The sequence below is a fragment of the Colobus angolensis genome, unplaced genomic scaffold, assembly GCF_000951035.1.
Source record: "Colobus angolensis palliatus isolate OR3802 unplaced genomic scaffold, Cang.pa_1.0 Scaffold12, whole genome shotgun sequence".
NCBI lineage: Eukaryota > Metazoa > Chordata > Mammalia > Primates > Cercopithecidae > Colobus > Colobus angolensis.
In genome coordinates, this window is record NW_012113141.1 from 1,586,384 (window position 1) to 1,593,743 (window position 7,360).

The window sequence follows — 7,360 nt, forward strand, 5'->3', positions numbered from 1 at the left end:
GATGGTCTCGATCTCCTGACCTCGTGATCCGCCCGTCTCGGCCTCCCAAAGTGCTGGGATTACAGGCTTGAGCCACCGCGCCCGGCCCAATATACTGTTAATTCTCATTGTTTAGCATCCATTGAGGATCTTTTTTTAATTTTGAGACAGAGTCTCGCTCTTGTTGCCCAGGCTGGAGTGCAAGGGCATGATCTTGGCTCACCGCAACCTCTGCCTCCTGGATTCAAGCGATTCTCCTGCTTCAGCCTCCTGAGCAGCTGGGACTAAGGCATGTGCCACCATGCCTGGCTAATTTTGTATTTTTAGTAGAAGCGGGATTTTACCACGTTGGTCAGGCTGGTCTTGAACTCCCAACCTCAGGTGATCTGCCTGCCTCGGCCTCCCAAAGTGTTGGGATTACAGGCATGAGCCACCATGCCTTGGCCGATGGACTCTATTTTTAACCCAAATATTTTATCTTGTACTGTGTTACCTTTACGTCATCTTGAATTTCTTTCTTGCTTTCTTTTCTTTTTTTTTTTTTAAGAGACAGTGTCTTGCTCTGTTGTCCATGCTGGAGTGCAGTAGTACAATTATGGCTCACTGTAGCCTCAACCTCCTGGGCTGAAGTGATCCTCCTGGGGTATTGGGATTACAGGCGTTAGTCACCATACCTGGCTTTGAATTTTGGGGGTGGGGAGGGCGTAGAAATGGTATCTCTTGAGTTTTTAAGAGTAAAGGAGTAAACCTTTTAAGTAATAGTGAAAAATGCTTATGGCTTCTTGTGTCACTCCACTCATGAAATCTAGTTTATACCCTCACTTAATCAACATCCGATTACACAATGTAGTTAAAATGGCTAAGTTTGGTTTGAGAAAGTAGGAGTCAGGTTACTGTATGGTAAAATGTGGCTGTAGTAACTGAGATGTTGAAAAAAAAATAGGTATTAGTGAATGAGGCTAACTAGGCATAGAATTCCAAGGGAATGTGACATAGACTTCATTCCTTCTTTATCTTGCCCTTCCTGCTCTTATCTTCCACACAACTTTATCTTACCAGGACCTTAATACAAACAAAAGAAGCCCAATGCTGAAAATCAATGGAGATAAAGTAAAATAGAAGATAACCAATTAATCAGTGACAACCTACTCCTCCAATCTGGGACCACCTAGCTGTGAACAAAATAAAAAAGATTTGTTTATGTACCAGATAGGAAACAAATAGCAGAAAATGCCCTTCAGGGCTTGTACAAACACAAAAATTATCTCTGAGTGAAACTTTTAGCTTATTATAATAGCATAAGTATAGTACAATCCTATGTACAACTGATGATCCAAGGGCGACATGTCAAAGTGTAGTCAAAGTTAATTTGTTATGAAAGAAAATGCAGATTAATCAGTATGATTAAAAAGGAAATCTGGGCCTGACCTGGTAGCTCATGGTGTCATCTCAGCACTTTCAGAGGTTGAGCTGGGAGGATCACTTGAGCCCAGGATTTCAAGGCTGCAATGAGCTATGATCTTGCCTCTTCACTGCAGCTTGGATGACAGAACTAGACCCTGTCTCTTAAAAAGCAAACAAATAATTAAGTAAAAGGAAATTCAATGAATTCATTGAGTAGTAGTTTTAAATTATAGAAGACAACACTGTTGAAAGGAATTAAAGGTACAAAGGAAAAGTAAACATTCTTCTGTATACTTGTTCCTTCTTTCAATCTTAGTCTCATATATCAGAGGTGCATAGTCTTGATAGTTTTGTGGGTATGCTTCTAGGTATAGTCTATATACATACAAATATCTCTATAGTTACATATATGTAGTATAGACACATGTGTCCACCCCTTCCGTTACTCTCTTTTTTTGAGCTAGAGTTTCACTCTATCACTCAGGCTGGTATGCAGTGGTAGAAGCTCAGTTCACTGGAACCTCCGCCTCCTGGGCTCAAGTGATCCTCCCACCTCAGTCTCCCAAGTAGCTGGGAACACTCATGCTCGCCACCGTGCCTGGCTTTTTAAAATATTTTTTGTAGAGACAAAGATGTCTCACTTTTTTGCCCTGAGCTCAAGTGATCTGCCCATCTCGGCCTCCCAAAGTGCTGGGGTTACGGGTGTGAGCCAAATGCACTCACCCATACTCATTCATTTTGAATGGCAGAATTATTTTTAAAGTTTATTTTCATTGTAAAGTGACAAACAATAGTTGCATGTATTTATGGGGTAAAAAACAACATTATATTTTTATGAATACAATATGGAAAACTAATCTAACATTTATCACCTTAAATAACTTATGGTGAGAATATTTGAAATGTACTCTCTCAGCAAGTTTGCAGTGCACAATGCACTAATAGTTATATTTACCATGCTGTGCAGGTGTCATTCGTTTTTGAAGTGAATTTTACATAATGTGAAATACTCAGATCACACGTATATTATTCAATGAGTTTTGATGACTGGTTTCCCCAGTCTCATTGAGATATGATTTGTATACCATACAATTCACTCATTAAAAGTGTACTATTCAGGCCAGGAATGGTGGCTCATGCCTGTAATCACTTGAGTTTAGGAGTTCGAGACCAGCCTGGCCAATATGGTGAAACCCCATCTCCATTAAAAATACAAAAAGTAGTCACGCATGGTGGCAGGGGCCTGTAATTTCAGCTACTTGGGAGGCTGAGGCAGGGAGAATTGCTTGAACCCAGGAGGCGGAGATTGCAGTGATCCAGGTACTCCAGTCTGGGCGACAGAGTGAGACTTTGTCTCAAAAATAAATAAATAAAATAAAGTGTACAATTCAATGGCTTTTAGTACATTCACCAATGTGCATCTATCACAACAATCAATTTTAGAACATTTTCATTACCATACAAAGTAACCCTGTTCTCCTTAGCTGTCATTCCCCAATCCCTCCATTCACCCCAGCCCTTGGCAACTACTAGTATACTTCCTGTCCCTGAATTTGCCTATTCCAGGCATTTCAAACAATGGCATACATAGTACATGATACTTTGTGACAGACTTTCACTTTCCAAGTTTACCCATGTTGTAGCATATATCACGACTTTTCTTGAGTAATGTTTCAATGTATGTATTACGTATATAATTCATTTTATTTCTGTATCCTCCAGTTCTTGGCCATTTGTACACCACGCCCCCTCCCACCCACACCCACACACACACACTTTTTAACTACTATGAAGAATCCTGCTATAGTCATTTATGTGGAAGTTTTTGTGTGGACATGTTTTCATTCTTCTTGGGTACATACCAAGAAGTGGAATTACTGGTTCCTATGTTTTTTTTTTTTTTTTTTGAGGCGGAGTCTCGCTCTGTCGCCCGGACTGGAGTGCAGTGGCCTGATCTCAGCTCAGTGCAAGCTCCGCCTCCCGGGTTCACGCCATTCTCCTGCCTCAGCCTCCCGAGTAGCTGGGACTACAGGCGCCCGCCACCTCGCCCGGCTAGTTTTTTTGTATTTTTAGTAGAGACGGGGTTTCACCGTGTTAGCCAGGATGGTCTGGATCTCCTGACCTCGTGATCCGCCCGTCTCGGCCTCCCAAAGTGTTGGGATTACAGGCTTGAGCCACCGCGCCCAGCCACTGGTTCCTATGTTAACTCTATGCTTGACCTTAAGAGGAACTGCCAGACCTTTCCAAAGCAGCTTCATCCTTTTACGTTCCCACTACCAATGGATGAAAGGTTCAGTTTCTCTACATCCTGGTCCACACTTGTTAATGCCCATCTTAAAAGTTTTAGCCTCCTAGTGGGTGGCAAACTGGTATCTTGAATAGCTAATGGTATTTAGCTTCTTTTCGTGTACCTTTTGGCCATTTATATGTTTTCTTTGGAGAATTGTCTATTCATATTTAAATTGAGCCATTTGACTGTTTATTATTGAATTATAATAGTACTTTATGTGTCCTACACACAAGTCCTATATCAAATGTGTGGTTTGCAAATGTATGGTTTACTCTGTTAGTTATGGTATCATAATTTTTGTGGTGTTCAGTTTATCTTTTCCTTTGGTTACTTAAGGTTTTGGTGTTAAAAACGGTTGGCCAGGCATGGTAGCTCATGCTTGTAATCCCAGCAATTTGGGAAGCCAAGGTGGGAGTATTGCTTGAGCCTAGGTGTTGTGTTGTGTTTTTGTTGTTGTTGTTTTGAGACGGAGTTTCACTCTTGTTGCCCAGGCTGGAGTTCAATGGCGCGATTTCGGCTCACAGCAACCTACACCTCCTGGGTTCAAGTTATTCTCCTGCCTCAGCCTCCTGAGCTCAGGAGTTTGAGACTAGCCTGGACAACGTGGTGAAACCCTGTATTTACTAAAAATACAAAAATTAACTGAGCTTGATGGTGTTTGCCTGAAGTTCCAGCTACTCGGGAGGCTGAGGCAGGAGAATCTCTTGAACCCAGGAAGCAGAGGTTACAGTGAGCTGAGATTGCACCATTGTACTCCAGCCTGGGTGACAGAGCGAGACTCCATCTAAAAAAAATAAGCAAAATAAAATAAAATAAAAAGGAATTTGGCTGATTAAGTACTAGTTTCCCTTGAGTAGATGATTTGGGGTGTTTCTTCTGGTTTTCCTTCTCTACATCTGTTGCATTTTCAATTTTTTTCTGTAGTGAGATTTTAATAAAATCAAAGAAATTTCTAATTATACTGAAAAATACAAAGGCTAACCTTGGGATTAAAGAACTGAGTGATCAACATTGTGTACATTGTAAAATCCATTCCCTATATATAAAAGTTCTGTTTAAACCTAAGCCTTGAGGGAGAAAAATGGCCGTGGGAACAGGAGTATGGGCTCTAAGCTAAGATAGTTATATGTTTGTCTCTTTTTTATTTGGATGTCATTTGATATTTATAAAATGATTGCAAAAATAGTACAAAGAATTTCTTTACCCAACATTCCCAAATGTTATCTTACATAACCTCACTGTCAATCAAAACTAGGATATTAACAGTAACACAGTGCTATTAACTATGTTAAAGATGTAACTCAAATTTGGCCAGTTTTCCCTCGAATGTCCTCTTTTGGGTGCAGGATTCCATGTACGATACCTATGCCCTTCCTTCCTTCCCACCCTCCATCCCTCCCTCTTTGGACAAGGCCTTGCTCTGTCACCCAGTCTGGATGGAATGCAGTGGCGTGATCTCAGCTCACTGCAGTCTCTACCTCCCAGGTTCTAACAATTCTCCTGCCTCAGCCTCCAGAGTAGATGGAATTATAGGTGTCTGACACCAGGCCCAGCTAATTTTTGTATTTTTTTTTTAGTAGAGACGGTTTCGCCATGTTGGCCAGGCTGGTCTGGAACTCCTAGCCTCAGGTGATCTGCCTGCCTCGGCCTCCTAAAGTGCTGGGATTACAGGCATGAGCCACCACACCTGGCCCCTCATTGCATTTAGTTGTCATTTCTCCTTGATCTCCAACATAGTTCCACACAGTTCCTCAGTGCTGAACAGTTCCACAATTCTCTTTCAATATAGTTTCTCAGTGTTTGCCTTTCATGACATTGGCAGTTTTAAAGAATCTTGTTCCATTATTTTGTAGAATGTCCCTGAAATTGGTTTTTAAGAGAATTTTTGTAGAGACAGTGTCTCGTTGTGTTGCCAGGTTGGTCTCAAACTCCTTCCCTCAAAGGACCCTCCCGCCTTAGCCTCCCAGGGTGCTAGGATTACAGGCATGAGTTACTGCTCTTGGCTACTCTAATTGGGCTTGTTTGGTACTTCCTCATAATTAAATTTAGGATATGCATTTTTGGCAATAATCCACAGGAGTTAAGTGCCCTGCTGTGTATCATGTCAGAAAATCACATTATCTGAGTTAACTTTGATCTCTTGGCTTAAGGGTTTTGCAGAGATCCTTGGCCAGGTTTCACCTCTGTAAAATTACTGTTTCCCTTTGTAATTAACAAATATTAATATATTGTGGGGAGATATGTGGAGACTATGCAAGTCCTTTAATTGTATTTAGCATCTACTTTGCCTCCAACACTTATTAATGTGGTGTTCACCAAATGGTCATTTTCTGTTTCTACCATTCCTTCTACATCTATTAATGGAAATTCTACTGTAAAAAAGTGCTGTCCTTTTTCTCCCATTTCTTTATTCATCAAGTATTTGTTATATTAGTATAGTATAAACTTACAGCTATTTATTTTATTCTATGGGCTATAAACTATTACTGATGGATATATGAAAGGTTAAAGAAGAGTGTTTTTGACTTGACATCTCAGGTTCTAAAGTATAAAAATAGGACTGTTGGATAGAAAGGAGGAGGAAACAGCCTATTACATACTGTTTCGAGGTAGTTAGTTTCATGTTGCTCTGGATACTTGCAAAGGTTGAGGAATCACTTAATAGAGTTAACAGAGTACACCCCTGGCATCAGTAGATGGACTCGATGCCCTTGAAGGTCTCTTCTACCTTTGAGATCCTCTCAACGGCTTAAGCAGAAAACACAGATGGTCACTTCATAACTACTAAGCTTGCATAGTCAGGGTTAGCCTCTGGTGTATCTGTCACATAATTAGTAAAATCCAGCAAGAACACCAGGCAATGGGTAAGGTGTGTAGAAATTCAGTGTAAATGATGGAAACAGACCATCCCTGACGATTCCACCACACTCATTTAGCTGATGTCTCACTTGCAAGACTCAATATTACTGATGCCTAAGTAGCTGAAAGCGACTTTTCCTTGGCATGTGTAAAGAAGATTATTTCATTTTCTGGAGTTGTTTTCTAATAACAGCTACACTGCTGTATGATGTGTTGTCTGCTGCCACCCCAAATCCTTTTCCAGCACTTTTCCTTTGAATTTCAGCCTTGGATTATTCTCCCCCAGACATTTCCATATTTTTCAGCTGACTTGTGTACATGTTTCCTGCCATCCCCATTTGTGAAATATTTTCATAAAGCAATATAATATAATAGTTTTAACACACATATTTTCTGTCTGTCTGTCTTTTTTTTTTTTTTTTTTGAGATGCAGTCTGACTCTATTGCCCAGGCTGGAGTGCAGTGGCGTAATCTCGACCCACCGAAACTTCCCCCTCCCCGGTTCAAGCAATTCTCCTGCCTCAGCCTCCCAAGTAGCCGGGATGATAGGAGCGTGCCACCACGCCTGGCTAATTCTTGTGGTTTTTCTTGTTTTGTTTTTGTTTGTTTGTTTCTTTTTGTAGACGGAGTCTTGCTCTTGTTGCCTGGGCTGGAGTGCAATGGCACAATCTCGGCTCACCACAACCTCCGCCTCCCGGATTCAAGCGATTCTCCTGCCTCAGCCTTCCGAGTAGCTGAGATTACAGGCGTGCGCCACCACACCCAGCTAATTTTATATTTTTAGTAGAGACAGGGTTTCTCCATATTGGTCAGGCTGGTCTGGAACTC

At 41.2% G+C, this 7,360-nt stretch overlaps 1 protein-coding gene across 1 annotated transcript in view; it reads left to right on the top strand.

Moving 5' to 3' along the window:
* Positions 1–7,360, top strand: part of TET1 (tet methylcytosine dioxygenase 1) — a 151,875-nt gene that overhangs the window by 66,962 nt on the left and 77,553 nt on the right. The window lies entirely within an intron of this gene.